The sequence below is a fragment of the Trichechus manatus genome, unplaced genomic scaffold (genome assembly GCF_000243295.1).
Source record: "Trichechus manatus latirostris isolate Lorelei unplaced genomic scaffold, TriManLat1.0 scaffold00059, whole genome shotgun sequence".
NCBI classification, from domain to species: Eukaryota; Metazoa; Chordata; class Mammalia; order Sirenia; family Trichechidae; genus Trichechus; species Trichechus manatus.
The window spans coordinates 1,067,840-1,085,297 of NW_004443995.1; positions in this window are offsets into that span (position 1 = coordinate 1,067,840).

A 17,458-nucleotide genomic window follows, 5' to 3' on the forward strand; every position below is an offset into this window, starting at 1 on the left:
TGCATACTTTCTAAAAGAAATTAATACTTTACCCCTAATGAAATCTCTATTGTATTGGGTGAAATTTATGTGCCTCCATCCTAAACTCTAAATAGGTAACAAAATAACATAACTGAAAAGATTTTATGAACAAAAGAGGGAACAGACCCATTTGCTCCCTGAACTTGTACCTTCAATACCTAAATACTGGGGAAAAAACAGCATGACATCTTTAAAAAAAAAAAAAAATTGCTCTCTACTTTTAAAAACAGCAAAATTGTGGGTACACAACATACTTTAATTTGCTATTCACTTAAATTGGAGCCCTGGTGTTGCAGTGGTCAAGAGCTTGGCTGCTAATCAAAAGGTCGCAGTTCGAATCCACCAGCTGCTCCTTGGAAACCTTATGGGGCAGTTCTACTCTGTTCCATCCGGTCACTATGAGTTGAAATTAACTCCACGGCAATGGGTTTTTGGGTATTCATTTAAAGTACATCACTGACAAAAATCACAACAGGACTTTTAAGCTTCTGAGCACATCCCTGCGTAATGGAAAGATATTAATCTGCCTCACCAATGATACTGTTATCACTTAGTTAAATGATGGTAAAGTTGGGCTAATTACAGTTTAATACAGTTCACATTCTCATCTCATAAATGCAGTCAAGTGTGTTATTTTACACATGCATATACACATTAAGTATAACCTCACTCTGAACTAAACAGCATCCAAAACACTACTCAGGATAAATATATGATGGTTTGAGAATAAAGTGGGTGTTAATAAGAATCAATTCTAAGTAAGGAGATGCATATCAGTGGCTAAATAATGCACTTGGCTGCATTATTTGGTAAATGTAATAGATAGTTTTTTTAATAAACAACAGATTTTCAAGAGAAGCAAAAATCTTAGTTACTATCTTCATATGACTAAGAACTTTCTAAAATAAATTTTTCAGTTGAATTTATTTAAAGTTACTGTACAATAAATACAAAGAAATAAACTCTAACTTAAAGACTACAAAAGCACTATAACTTTATCACGTTTTTATCTTTAGCAGCTATTCAACCAAACTAAACATTTTGTTACTGGGAGCACAAAATTGTCAAAACAGCAAGGATTTGAATGTCTTGCAGACCAATACTTGAATCTCAGTTTAGCTGTGTCTTTTCAGACAAATTACTGTATCCCTCTCTGTCCCCCTTTCCTCTTCTGCAAAATGAGCAAGATAACCACCTTGGAAGACGGCTGTAAGAATTAAATTCTTCTAAGGTGCCTATCTCAACACCATAGCAGCAGTAACACCATAGTTGGTGCTCGATTAATTTTCCTCTTCCTTTCCAAGTGAGCTTTCAGAAACCATGCGCATTTCGAAGTGAGTTCCCAGCTGCAAACTATTCAAAGTAAAAAACATTACAGCTGATTCATATTCTAAAACCTGAAATGAATCTTTAAAAGACCCTAGTATTTAAATGATTTGAAACAGTATTATTTCAATAGGTTCAATAAAGTTCTCTTAGAATTTGTTATATTTTATGACCCAATTAGTTTCGTCCTTAAATGCGTATACAAGGATGTATTTAAAAATCAAGATGCCAGTCAAACAAAAATATGACTGAGCCTCTTGGTTCAGGCATATAAAGTAACTGAACAGCTTGCAGCACAATAAAGTCAACAAAGTAAACACTGGAAGCAGATAGCTGGTCTTCTTGTCTCTGTTGAGCATGTCAAAGTGCTGCATTTAAAAATATTTGAGAAATCTGCCTATTTCCCATCTGTTATATTTCTCAGAGGATAACCGAAAGTTCACGTGAAAGTTCACAGCAAGTTCAAATGTGTCATGTCAGGCCAGTTACAGGGTAAAAGTTCACTGAGAGTTTATTATTATTTTTTAAAGACTGAAATGGAAAAAGAATAAATACACCATTTGCAGCTATTTTATATTATGACCACCGCATTTGTAAGCATCATAAATAAAAATTACAAATTTTAAAAGGCTATGTGTAATGCATAATGGCAATGATAGTAATTATAAGGAAGATGCCTAGGATAGCATTTCTTGCGACTCCCCGTAGAGAAGAAGCTGTAGGTAAATCTTGGCTGCTCTATACATATTATTTAAAGAACAACGTTTGCCATATTTTACATTGTATTGAATTGTTTGCATAGACGACATATTTAATAACAGCAAGAGACAGCCATAGAAAAAGGGCAAACATCAGCAGTAATAAATGACTATGATCTTGCTATTCAGCTGAATAGAGATAATTTTTAATTTGCAATCAGTCCGAGTGCTATTTGAGGTCCAACACTTGTAGGCTGCTGGAGAAAGTAGGATGCCAAGAGAAATATGTTTCATTTGGAAGAAAAGTTCTGAGTTATTGGAGAAAAAAATTACAAAACCAAATCCATCAGACAACATTAGTCAATGTTATTTGAATCACTGAGGAAAAAATTAAGATTTTCTTTTGAGTAAAAAGAAATGTTTTTAAGCACAATTTTTAAAGAAAATAACAGTGAACATGAATGTAAAATTTAACACGTAACTTCTGGCTTCAAAGAAAAAAATATTTTCTCTCCATAAAATACTGGTGCCCACTAGAGTTCAGCAAAGGATTTTAAATGTAATGATGGAAGGTGCATTCCACAGTTTCTCAATTTCTCCTGTCAAATGCATGTCCTCAGTTTCAAAATATAACTCTATTTGTTCCTTAAATTGAAAAGCACATTTGTTTCCCTCCTGCATATCTATGTTGTCTTTACAATGTATTAGGAATTGGTTTTAATGAATCATAGCATTTATTCATTCACTCACTTGATAAATGTTTGTCCAGTGTTTACTATTTACAAGGTGGTAAGCTAAGGATAAGGAACCCTGGTGGTGCAGTGGTTAAATGCTCAGCTGTTAACCAAAAGGTCGGTGGTTGGAACCCATTAGTTGCTTTGCAGGAAACAGATGTGGCAGTCTGCTACCTTAAAATTTCAGTCTAGAAAACTCTGTTCTATAGGGTTGCTAGGAGTCACACTTGATGGCAGCGGGTTTGGTTTTGGTGCCAAGGATTATTATAAAGGACACAAAACTTAATCAAACAAAATTTCTATTTTCAAGAAGCCAGTGGAAGACATATGAAATAAAAATAATTTATAAACAAATCAACAATACAAGGTTGAAATCATTCAGTACCATGTGAGAGATGCAGGTAAAGTGACTTGCAAGATCAGAGAAGACATTATTTCTAGTCAGCAAAGCAATCTCAGAGTTAATTACTACCTGAATACATATGACACTATTTTTCTTTTTGGTCAAATTATTAAATATGAATTAAGAGCAACCCTAAGAATACCTCTTTACCACTTCATTCCAATTCCCTTCTAATATGTGCCATAGATCACATCACAGAATTGTCAAGTTTTTTGCACATTTTGCTTAGGAAAGATGGTATTAGAGTTGGAAATAATTATAATTCTATATGTTAAAAGCTCTTCAATTGTGTGATTATGTGTGTGTTTGTGTGTGTATCATTTAAAAACAAAACCATAGGAGAACCTGGAATTTCAGTAATAGAGACTTGAGAAAAGTCACATAAGTTACATCAGACAAGAGAAAACTCCAAGGATCACTGATTTCATACAATGGCTGTTCAGCCGCTGGGCAAGAGGACACCTGCGCTCCTGCGCTGGGGACTTGGACATCATGAGCTGTTCACGAAGAAAGCATTCCAATACCGGAAATCCCATAGTGTGCCTAGGTGAAAACAGGGAAAACTACAGTTCAGAAGAGCCAGGTGGAAAATCTGAGGAAAAGAGACTACATTGTACCAAGTGTTACATTTGACCAGTAACAGTGACCCACAACGTACAATCATAGTGGCATATTTTATTTCCATATTTAATATTATACCTTTTCAAATCACATGATGACTTATCAAAGTGTGATAAGCACTGAATACAGATGATGCTTGGGAAACAAAGAGAAAGAAATCATATTGGGAGGGATGGCTGAATATTCAGCATAGAAATTCAGATGCTGTTCAGAAGGTGAAGAAATGGTCTCTAGCTCCTCCTGCTGAGAGGGGCGAGAACTTCAGCCAGAGAGAGCATGCTGTCAAAGGACAGGAAGTCAGAGAGAACAATACTGTGGTTAGGCGGAGAACAGGAGCTGTGATGGCGAAAGAGGGCTGCACATCATCGTGTTCCTGCCCAGTCAGGTTCCTCTGGCCCTCACCCTGACCCCATGGCTCACTCCTTTGCTGATCAGCTTCGTTTCTCTCCCTCCTCGTACTGCTTGCGGTAAGGAGGAGACGCCTATAAACCCAAAGTGGGGGGATTTGGGTCTCAGCTTTCAAAGAGTCATTAATTTATACAGTTGGTCTTTTGTTCACTAATAAGCAAAATATAATTAAAAGAATATAAATAAAAAGGAGAATACAGAGCAATTTATAGATACAGCCTGTGACTGTCGTTTGGTACTGATTGGTCGCTTAAAAAAAACCAAACCCGTTGCCTTCGAGTTGATTCTGACTCATAGCGACCTATAGGACAGAGTAGAAATGCCTCAGAGGGTTTCCAAGGAGTGGCTGGTGGATTCGAACTGCCGACCTTTTGGTTAGCAGCCGTGCTTTTAACCACTGCACCACCAGGGCTCCACCAATGGTCCCTTAGTCCTGTTTAAAATTAAATGTGCTTATTTTGAATAATAAGAAAAAGACTCATCTTTGATTCTGGGAGAAAAGAACGTTTCATTTTGGTACGTAATAATATAATTTTAAAAATAAGAGTGACAAGGTCATAGATAAATAGTAAAAGCGAGTACACTTTATTTTAGTATTTTATTGAAGGACAATAAAACAAGATTTATAAAAATGGCATAACAAACCACCTTCTTAGGTGGAAAAACATTATAATAAAAAAGTCAATTCTAATCAAATTAAGTATACATTCAAAACAAATCCAATTAAAATTTCCTCCCTTGGATAAGATAATCTGAAGGTTCATGTAAAAGAATAAACCGTAGAAAACAGCAAAAAAAAAATTTTTTTTAAAATATCTTATAAAGAGGGAGTGAGGAAGGACGCCGCTTTTTAGACATCAGAGCATTTTATCATGCCACAACTCATAAGTTTACATCTGCACATAATTTTATGAGGAGTAATAGAAAGTATGAAAGACTATATGTCAGGTTGGTAACAGGATTGTGTGGGCAGAAGCGGTGCTGACATGGCAGGAGAGAGGATCAGTAGGAAAGGATGAGTCAAGCAAAAATAAAAAGGCAGGTGCATTAAAGCAAGCAGGTAGAATAAAATCACATTTATTCACTTATAAAAATCCTTTGTGCATGTGTGTATCTATCTATATATAAAGAAATTAATTTTTTAAACATTAAAGAAGGAAAAGAAAAACAAAGGGTAAGATGAAAAGACGATAAACTGGTTGAGAAATGGCACGTAATGCAGGCTGCAGGAGAAGGTGGTTCAAGACAGCTAACAGGTCATTTTCCTTGACCACTTTCTCTCACTATACCTCTCACTCTCTAGTCACAGCTTCCCACCTGAGAACTCAGTTTCTTCCTCCTACTGTCTCTACATTTGAGGGGCAAGCATTTAAACCACACTCTCTCCAACACCTTCAACTTCTTTCCTGTTGTCTTTCCCTTCCCAAGATGCCTCGATTCTCCCTCTGCTGTTCTCTGCATATACCAAGCAATCCACTCCATAGCTTCAGCTCTCAATTCTTGCCTAATGCAAGTAAATCTTTATGTCCTTTACTCAATGTGAGGTAGAGAATTTCACTTTACCCAAAGAATTTGGTCTTTGTCCTTGGTTCCTCAGAGATAACCTCTAAAACCTTGGAATTTCCCCAGTGATTGAAGTGTCTTTGATGAGGCTTCCAGACCATACCTACCTAACGGGCTATGCTAATGAGCTGACTCTTGGGTAGGGATGACCAGGCCAGAAAGAACCACTCTGTAGTATCAGCTGACCTCAGAGGAGGAGGGCTGTAGGTTGAGTAATGAAGACTCTGGACATGGAAGCTTCATGGGCTTCCTGGCTATTGACAGACACTAATGCATGTGGGAGGGTAGCACGTTCTCTGGGACACAGAAGCTTCACATTGGGACCTTTCCCAGATCTTGCCCTCTAAGTGCCTCTTCATTTGAATCCTTTTTGCTATAATAAAATTGTAATCATAAGTATAGAACTTTCCATGAGTTGTGTAAGTATTTCTAGTGAATTATTGAACCCGAGGGAGTAGTGAGAGCCAGCAGGTCAAAAGTAAGGGGTGCCTAGGGACCCCAAGCTTGCAGCTGGTGTCTGAAGTCTTGGGCAGACTTGGCAGTGTGGAGGACTCGGCCCTTTAACTTGTGAGGTCTGACCTAGCTCCAGGTGGTTAGGGTCAGAGGAGGAAAGTACTGTATGTGTATTTGAGTTGGAGTTGGGTACAGGATTGCATTAGGTGAGACTGATTAGATTTCAAACTCATTCACATTCCCCCAAGCTACCTTCAGTTGCTTATACAACCTGCAGTTACTAAAACTAAATGAAATAATGCTGCCACCTTATGGTAATGTTACTACCATTATTATTACTATGACTATCACTACCATCACAGCTACTATTGCTTTGCTACTATTGTTGTTGTTAGGTGCCGTCGAGTTGGTTCTGACTCATAGCAAACCCATGTGCAACAGAATGAAACACTGCCCTGTCCTGCGCCATCCTAACAACTGTTATGTTTGCGTCCACTGTTGCAGCCACTGTGTTAATCCATCTCATCAAGGGTCTTCCTCTTTTATGCTGACCCTCTACTTTACCAAGCATGATGTCCTTCTCCAGTGACTGGTCCTTCCTAATAACATGTCCAAAGTACATGAGATGAAGTCTTGCCATCCTTACTTCTCAGGAGCATTCTGACTGTACTTCTTCCAAGACAGATTTGTTCCTTTTTCTGGCACCAAAACCCATTGTCATCAAGTCGATTCCAATTCACAGCAACTCTATAGGACAGAGTAGAACTGCCCCTGGGCAGTTCATACTATATTCAATATTCTTTGCCAACACCATAATTCAAAAGCATCAATTCATCTTAGGTCTTCCTTATTCACTGTCCAGTTTTTGCATGTATATGAGGCAATAGAAAATATCATGGCTTGGGTCAGGCACACCTTAGTCCTTAAAGTGACATCTTTGTTTTTTAACACTTGAAAGTGGTCTTTTGCAACTGATTTGCACAATGCAATATATTGTTTGATTTCTTGACTGCTGCTTCCATGGGTGTTGATTGTGGATCCAAGTAAAATGAAATCCTTGACAACTTAAATTTTTTCTCTGTTTATCATGATTTGCTTATTGGACCAGTTGTGAGGATTTTTATTTTCTTTATGTTGAGGTGTGTGATGGTTAAGATTGTGTGTCGACTTGGCTGGACCACCATTCTTAGTGTTTTGACAGTTGTATAATGTTGTGATCACTTCCCTGTTGAAATTCGACATGTGATCACCCCCATGATGGAATCTGCTGAGTGGTACAAGCAGGGGCATGGCCTGTGGTGGCTCACTGCCCCCTCAGCCTTCATCTCTCTGCCCTCTGCTGGCTACTTCCTTCCTGCTTGCCTTGGCAAGGCTTTTGGCTTGTTCTGGATCCAGCAGCTGCCTCTTGTCATCTCACCTCCAGTTCTTGGGACTTGAGCTAGCAGCTTACCTGTTGATCTTGGGATTCATTGATCTTCACAGCCTGCAAGCAAGAGTCCTGCTCCCTGACCTGCTGATCTTGGGTTCACCAGCTTCTGCGGCTGCGTGAATTGGGAGAGGCCTCTATCCTGATCCATGGTCTTGGGACATTCCAGGCTCTACAATCGTGTGAGCTGTTTCCTTGATACAAATTTCTCTCTATAATATTTATACACTTTACTGGTTTTGCTTCCCTAGAGAACCCAGCCTAACACAAGGTGTAAACCATACTGAAGGCTGTAGTCTTTGATCTTCATCAGTAAGTGCTTCAAGTCCTCTTCACTTTCAACAAGCAAGGTTGTGTCATCTGCATATTGCAGGTAGTACTACTATTATTTGTATTTCTACTATGTAGCATTATTTAGTGTTCACCTTATGTCATGCACTGGACTCAGCCCTTACCAACAGCAACCCATTTTATTTTAATTGTTACAACAACCCTATGGGCAGGTATTATTATCCTTTCTATACTCAAGGAACTCAGCAAGACTCAGGATTCTATCAGCACATTTGAGATGTGACACACATGGACAGGTAAAACCAAGGCATGGTTCAATTCTTGTGTTAATGGAATCTCGCTTTTATCAGTCAACAAATACTTGATGAACATCTAAGTGCAAAACATTAAAATAAAAGTGAACAATTTATTGAAAGCTTACTATATGTATTTGGCACTGTCATAAGTGCTTTACATTTATTCCTTTATTCACCTGTTCCCTTAAATATATTATTTCTTTATTCTGCAGTTGGGTGAATTGAGGCACATAAAGGTTAAGTAACTTGCCTCATCTCACAGAGCTAGCAAGTGGTAGAGTGAGAATTCCAGGCAATCTCTTTCTAGAGTTTATGCTCTTTAACTGCCATTCTGGGCTAGGTGATGCTATTCTGATAAATCTATAGGAATGCAAAGATCTATGTGCCCTCAAAGAGTTTACAATCCTGTGGAGATAAGACCTAGATGATAAAACCTAGGAGGTCAGATTTCTTACACTTCAACTATCTGTTTTACAGCCACAAAGCACTTGCACTGGAAACAAGACCTCATCAGACTCAACTGGTCTCACCCAGCTGAGAACTGCAGGTGAAATGTGGGTTTCTGACTTAAAAAGCTTGGTTGCCAGGCTTCTTCGCTACAACAGAATAGAAGTAGAAGGCTACTCAGTGATGTGGCAAGAATTCATTGCAGTAAGGAAAAAGTAGAAAACTACAATAAGGAGACAAAACTTTTAAAGCAAAGCAACTTGAAAATATTTAGTGTAGGAGCAAAGAGTGCTACAATTCTCAATGATGTCTCAAGCATATAACACTTTTAAAGCAAAATGTAGTAGGAAGGGCTAGTAGGAAGGGCAAGGGATTCAGACTAAGAAACCCTGGGTTTGAATCCTGAAATCACCCCTTGGACAAAACACCTAATCTCTTAGTTTCTCTATCTGTGAAACAGGAAAAATAATAAAAATAAAAATGATAATATCTGTGCTATATATACCATAGACCTATTTTAATAACTAGATGAAATAATACATGTGAAAATGCTTAGTAAATTGTGATATGCTATTCAAGTGTTATTTATTATTCTTGTTTTTGATTATGTTCAGATTTCTCTCCTTAAAAAGGCAGGGAAGTACGTAAGTGCTTTGGTAAAGAGTTCCATGAAAAAGTTTATAGATAAATACGCTGTCATAGGCTGGGTTCTGTAGAGAAGAAAAACCAGCAAAGCATATGGATATAAACATATATATGGAGAGATATATTTCAAGGGAATGGCTTATGCAGTTCCGGAAGCTGGCAAATCCCAAATCCATGAGTCAGGCATCAGGCTGGAGGTTTCTCCTGACTCACGTGGTTGCAGGGGCTAATGAACCTAAAATTGGCAGGTCAGGCAGCAGGCTGCTGGCTCACATCCCAAGAACTGGAGAATGACAAGATGGATGCGGGATTGACAGTGAGCTTTTAGGATGCAGGCCATGTTCTCAAGGAAACTCCCCTTTCAACTGATTGGCCTCTCACATCAGATCACAGAATGGAGGATGATTACATAATATTTGCTAAACCACTGAGAATCATGACCTAGCCAAGTTGAAACATAACCTTAACCATCACAGTCCACCTATTGTCAATGCAGCACCTGTACACAGCTCCTTAAACCATACATAATGTCTAAATAAAGACAATTACAAAGTCACACTTACGCCTAACATGATACAACTAACATGTTACTAGCCCTGTTTATGTATTATATTTTATAATAAGTAATGAAATAAGGGAAGGAAGAAAACAAAGATATTTTATACACAGACAATAACAAAACAAGGAATAAATACTCATAACAATTATAGTCCTTGTTTCTGTAACTGGTAACGTGGTCTTAACTGACATTTAGAACTACCTTCTTCCACTAACCATTCCGTATTCCCTTTGCCCTCAGCAAGCACCTTAGCTGGTCATGGTTCTTTGCCTGGTGGGGTGACCCATTCCTGAAGGGTTTGGGCCATTAGTAGTCATGTTGGAATTGGGTTGCTGTAGTTTTCCACAGACTTAATCATAGCACATGGTAGTACTAAGAGACATCATAAGGAATCTCCTGTATTCCAAGCATACTCTTCTTTACCTCCATTATGTAATATCAATCTGATTTCCTCTTGGTAATCAGGATCAATCACACCAGCCAATACAGTACCTCCTTTCTTTGCCTGTTGATCCAGAGGCATGAGGAGCCTAAAGTAGCTGGCTGGCATTCTTAGCTTCCAGTTCAATGGAATCAGTGTTCTGTCTCCTTGTGGGAGCATTCTTTCCTTTGGAATTAAGACCTCTAGGCTTGCAGAGCATAGGGTCACAGGGACAGGAAGCAAAAATGTTGCGAGTGGGTAACTAGAGGTAATAGGGAGTGGCGCCACTCCCATTTCCAACCCTTGATTCCTGGACCCAGGAATCCTGGCTATGGGAGATACAGCACCATATATTGAATGCTGGCTTAGAGCATATACAGCCTTATGGAGAACACTGCCCCAACCCTGCAAGGTACTGCCACCTAGCTGGTGCTGTAATTATGTCTTTAAAAGGCCACTCCATCATTCTATCAAGCCAGCTGCTTCAGGATGATTGGAAACATGGCAAGATCAGTGAATTCCATGAGCATGGAACCATTGCCACACCTTATTTGCTATGAAGTGAGTCCTTTGCTCCAAGGCAATGCTGTGTCGGATACCATGATGATGGATAAGGTACTCTGTAAGTCTGCAGATGGTAGTTTTGGCAGAAACATTGTGTGCAGGGAAGGCAAATCCATATCCAGAGTATGTGTCTATTCCAGTAAAAACAAAATGCTGCCCTTTCCATGACAGAAGTGGTACAATGTAATCAACTTGCCACAAAGAATAAAGAAAGTCACTTCATAATGATAAAGAGGTTATTTCATCAGAAGGACATAATAATTGTAAACATAATTGCAAGGAGAAATAGACAAATCCATAATTATAATCAGAGATATTAATAACCCTCTCTCAATAAAAGATACAATAAGTAGAAAGAAAATCAGTAAGGATATAGAAGATTTGAACAACAGAGTCAACAAACTTGACATACTTGATATTTATAGGATAATCCACCCAACAACAGTAAAATATACATTCTTTTCAAGTGCACAGGTAACATTTTCCAAGATAAACTATATTCTGGGCCATAAAACAAGTTTCAATAAATTTAAAAAGATTCAAATAAAAATATATTTTCTGACAACAATGAGATTAGATTAGAAATCAACAAAACAAATAGTCCTAGAAAATTTCCCAAATAACACACTTCTAAATAATCAATGGGTCAAATAAGAAATCAAATGGGAAATTAGAAAGTATCTCAAACTAACTGAAAATCAAAACACAACATATCAAAATTTGTGGATGTCATGTTTATTAGCTTCCTATTGCTGCTATAACAAATTGCCACAAAATTAGTGGCTTAAAACAACACAAATTTATTATCTTATAGTTCTAGAGGTCAGAAATATCACTGGGCTAAAATCAAGGTGTTGGCAGGACTGCCTTCCTCCTAGAGCCTCCAGGGAAGAATCTGTTGCTTGCATTTTCCAGCTTCTACCATTGCTGTCGAGTCGATTCTGACTCATAGTGACCCTAAAGGACAGAGTAGAACTGCCCGATAGGGTTTCCAAGGAGTGCCTGGTGGATTCAAACTGCCAACATTTTGGTTAGGAGCCTTAGTTCTTAACCACTATGCCACCAGGGTTTCCAGATTCTAAAGGCTCCCCATATTCCCTGGCTTAGGGCCCTCTTTGACTTTCAAAACCAGCAACCACTCTAACCTCTGTTTCCATCATCATATCTTCTCTCACTCTGACCCTCCTTCCTCCCTGTTATAAGGACCCTTGTGGTTACATTGGGCCCACCCAGGAAATCCAGGATAATCTCCCCATCTCTAAATCCTTAATTTAATCACATCAGCAAAGTCCCTTTAGCCATGAAGGTAACATATTCATAAATTCTGGGGATTATGATATGGGCATATTTGAGAGAGCCATTATACTGCCTATACATAACTAAAGTAGAACTTAGGGGTAAATAGCATATAAAGTACAATTCGTCAAGTTAAAGCATATGTTCTTGGCATATTTGCTTCTTGTAATAAAGGAAACATAAAGTACAGAATAATTAATAGACAAATTTAGATCTAAAGACACTTAAAATTAGTTTTGATGACAGACTAATATCTAGATTAAAACTACCTCAGAAAGATATTTTCTTTCAAAATTAATGAAAGGAATAGTTTATGACCCAGTTCTATTTCAAGAACTGTATATACTCAAAGTACAACCTTGAGTACATCCCACCTGAATTTAGAGATCCCCTCAAGAATAGATTTGACTCGTTGAACACTAATGACTGAAGACCAGGTGAGTTGTGGAATGACATCAAGGACATCATACATGAAGGAAGCAAGAGGTCATTAAACAGACAGGAAAGAAAGAAAAGATCAAAATGGATGTCAGAAGAGACTCTGAAACTTCAAAGTAGAGTAGCTAAAGCAAATGGAAGAAATGATGAAGTAAAAGACCTGAACAGATTTCAAAGGGTGGCTTGAGAAGACAAAGTAAAGTATTATAATGAAATGTGCAAAGACCTGGAGTTAGAAAACCAAAAGAGAAGAACATGCTCGGCATTTCTCAAGCTGAAAGAACTGAAGAAAAATTCAAGCCTCGAGTTGCAATATTGAAGGATTCTACCAGGAAAATATTAAATGACGCAGGAAGCATCAAAAGAAGATGGAAGAAATACAGACTCATTATATCAATTATTTCAGGAGGTAGCATATGATTAGGAACCGATGGTACTGAAGGAAGAGATCCAAGCTGCACTGAAAGCACTGGTGAAAAACAAGGCTTCAGGAATTGACAGAATACCAATTGAGATGTTTCAACAAACAGATGCAGTGGTAGAAGTGCTCACTGGTCTATGCCAAGAAATTTGGAAGACAGATACCTGGCCAACTGACTAGAAGAGATCCATATTTATGCCTATTCCAAAGAAAGGTGATCCAACCAAATGTGAAAATTATTGAACAATATCATTAATATCACACACAAGTAAAATTTTGGTGAAGATCATTCAAAAGTGGTTGCGGCAGTACAGTGACAGGGAACTGCCAGAAATTCAAGCCAGATTCAGAAGAGGATGTGGAACCAGGGATATCATTGCTGATGTCAGATGGATTATGGCTGAAAGCAGAGAATACCAGAAAGATGTTTACTTGTGTTTCACTGAGTATGCGAAGGCATTCGACTGTGTGGATCATAATAAATTATGGATACTGTTGCGAAGAATGGGAATTCCAGAACACTTAATTGTGCTCATGAGGAAACTGTACATAGATCAAGAGGCAGTTGTTCAAACAGAACAAGGGGGTATTGCGTGGTTTAAAGCCAAGAAAGGTGTGCGTTAGGGTTGCATCCTTTCACCATACTTATTCAATCTGTATGCTGAGCAAATAATCTGAGAAGCTGGACTATAGGAAGAAGAACATGGCATCAGGATTGGAGGAAGATGCAGATGACACAACCTTGTTTGCTGAAAGTGAAGAGGACTTGAAGCATTTACTGATGAAGCTCAAAGACTACAGCCTTCAGTACGGATTACACCTCAACAGAAAGAGAACAAAAATTCTCACAACTAGACCAATAAGCAACATCATGATAAACAGAGAAAAAATTGATGTTGTCAAGGATTTCATTTTACTTGGATCCACAATCAACACCCATGGAAGGAGCAGTCAAGAAATCAAACAGCTCATTGCACTGGACAAATCTGCTGCCAAAGACCTCTTTAAAGTATTAAAAGGCAAAGATGTCACCTTAAACACTAAGGTGCGCCTGACCCAAGCCATGGTTTTTTCAGTCACCTCATATGCATGCAAAAGCTGGACAATGAATAAGGAAGATCAAAGAAGAGTTGATGCCTTAGAATTATGGTGTTGGCAAAAAGTGTTGAATATACCATGGATTGCCAAAAGAAGGAACAAATCTGTCTTGGAAGAAATAAAGCCAGAATGCTCCTTAGAAGCAAGGATTATGAGACTTTGTCTCACATACTTTAGACATGTTATCAGGAGGGACCAGTCCCTGGAGAGGGACATCATGCTTGGTAAAGTAGTGGGTCAGTGAAAAAGAGGAAGACCCTCGACAAGATGGATCGACACAGTGACTGCAACAATGGGCTCAAGCATAACAACTATTGTGAGGCTGGCGCAGGGCTGGGCAGTGTTTCTTTCTGTTGTACATAGAGTCGCTATGAGCCGGAACCAACTCGACGGCACCTGACAACAACAACAATGTATCTATATTCCATCAATGTTTTTATTAAAAAAATACATTTAAAGAATTTAAACTATCTTTTTTCAATATTAGTTTATAAAATAGCATAAACAACTCTTTATGGAAATTCCTTGAAGTGATTTTCAGAAGATATATCTAAATAGGAGGGTATTTAGCCTTTTTCCATCCATACACACCCTGTGATTAACAGGAGCTCACTACTGCAGTGATGGTGGAGGAGGAGGGAATGTCCCACAGCCCGTCAGAATGTTTAGAGATGGGAAGAAACCCTTTGTCAAGGGACAGGGCCAGATTTTAAACTCCCTATAAGGTCACTATGGAAACCCTAGTGGCATAGTGGTTAAGAGCTACAGCTGCTAACCAAAATATTGGCAGTTTGAATCTACCAGGTGCCCCTTGGAAACAAACCCTATGAGGCAGTTCTACTGTGTCCTGTTGGGTCACTATGAGTCAGAATCGATTCAACAGCTATGGGTTTGGTTTTTTGTTTTTACAGGGTCGCTATGAGTTGAAATCGACTCGACAGCAATGAGTGATTTTTGTTTTTGTTTTTTGTTTGGTATAGTCTGGTACCAGTATTTTCACTTTGAATCACTAAGTGTAGGAATATCATTTTAGTGTAATGAGTCAAATAAAAATATCTAAAACCTTTGTAACTGAATTATTAAGGCCTGAATAACATAAAAGTTCATTTATTAAATTAAGAAAAAATATTTATAAAAAAAAAGCCAAACCTGTTGCTGTCAAGTCAATTCCGATTCATGGCCACCCCATGTGCGTCAGAGTAGAACTGCTCCATAGGGTTTTCAGGGCTGGGACTTTTTGGAAGCAGATCACAAGGTCTTTCTGCAGAGGCATCTCTTGGTAGGTTCCAACTGCCACCCTTTCAGTTAGCAGTCTAGTGCTTAACCACTTGCACCATCCAGGGACTTGGTGCAGTGGTTAAGCATTCATCTGCTAACCAAAAGTTTGGGAGTTCAAATCCACCAGCAGCTCCTTGGAAACCCTATGGGGCAGTTATACTCAGTCCTACAGGGTTACTATGAGTCAGAATTGACTCAACCACAATGGGTTTGGTTTGCAATGGGTTTAGGGACTCTGTCAGATGGGAAGAAGCTGGGATAAATAGGAGAGTATACTTTGTAAATGTTTCCTGCCCTGGAGATTTAATGGTACAAGTGAGGGCAGACGTGGATTTCTGATGATCCCTAATTAAAAGAAATATAAAGCCGAAATTAAACGCAGCATCAGAAAATAAGTCCAACTCTGTTAACCGATACTCTCTTGGGGTGTATGTGTGGCCTCATCAGTCTCAACATTATGTCAGCATATTTTACCCACATGTGTCCATAAATTTACACACGTATATACACACTATACTCAGTAATGTGATTTTTGGTTTTCAGAAAAGCCAATCACTTGTCTGGCTCTGTGGTTATGAAAGCATATGTAACATTTGAGCTCTTAAATGAAAAGTCTGTCTTATGTGTTTTTTTAAATGTAGCCTAATTTTTTAGATGTCAGACTGAACTATTTCTCCAGGTATAACTCACCAAAAAATAGATCCGCCAAGAAGAAATTGCTCATTAACATGTTACAAATAAATAGAAATGTATTAGTGTGGTAAACCTTATGACACTGCATACAAATGAAAAGTTTACATTTATGGATTTTAGCTGTTACCATTAAAAGAAAGCTCATTCAAAGTTTTAAACTTGCAAACATTCTTCTGGACCTCTTACTATACTGGGACCTCTCTGTGAGCAAATTTGATGTCTTTTGTATTTAGAATCCCCAGTAATTGCACATGGCAGGTGCTCTATAAATACTTCAGTGAAATTAATGCACTTGTGATTCATTAATACTTAAAAATAATAATTAAAATTGTAAGAACTTAAAGAAATAATCAGGAATATACACAAAAGTTTAGCTACAAGAATATTCACTGCTGCTTATTTCAAATAGCAAAAAAAATGGAGCCCATGCATTGTTCAAACTACATTATTAAATGAAAAATGGGTTACTAAATAATATGCATAGTACAATCTTATTCTTGCATGAGATCCATATGCCAAAATATTCACGTTTCTAATCCATATTGTTAGGTCACCCCATGGGGGCACACCACCCCGTGGAGGATGAATTTGGTTCAAATGTTGAGACTGATGTTGCCACACATATGCCCTCAAACAGTACCAGAGGCTTACTACTTATGTACTGAGGTTTTCTGGTGAGAGCAGGGAACACTCCCAAGAGGTCCACAAATAGCTTGAGACAGTAGGGGAGACTGGCTTCACTTTTATTGTGATTAAGTGGTGGGGCCAGGTGAGGGTCCCCATGTGTGAGCCAGGGCTTGCATGAATTGAACTTTCCACCATTACCAAAGGAAGGAGCAACTGCGCTTTCTTATCAGCTTGCTTAGATGTGGGACAGAAGGAGATGATCAGTGGAGCTTGATTGAAAGCTGTCAGCAGTCAAATATTTAAAAAATTATACATATCATTGTATAATAATAAATTATATATAAAATATATATGTGTATATCCATTATATAGATGGCTGAAGGATATATACCAAAATGTTGACTCTAGCTATATGCAGCAGGATTATTATTGTATTTCTTTTTTTCTTTTTTTTTTAAATTTTAATGTTGTACTTTAAGTGAAAGTTTACAATTCAAGTTAGTCTCTCATACAAAGATTTATACATATGGACTTCCAGCAACATGGTGCTCTAGGCAGAAGCACCACGCCGTCCCTCCACAGCAAAGATCCGAAAAACTAAGCCAAACAGAGAAAACAGCAATCCTGAAATCCTAAACATCAAATGAAGAGATAAAGAACTCAGCCAAGCACCAAATGGAATAAGAAACTGACAGAGAACAAAGAGCGAGGAGACATACATGGAGAGGTCC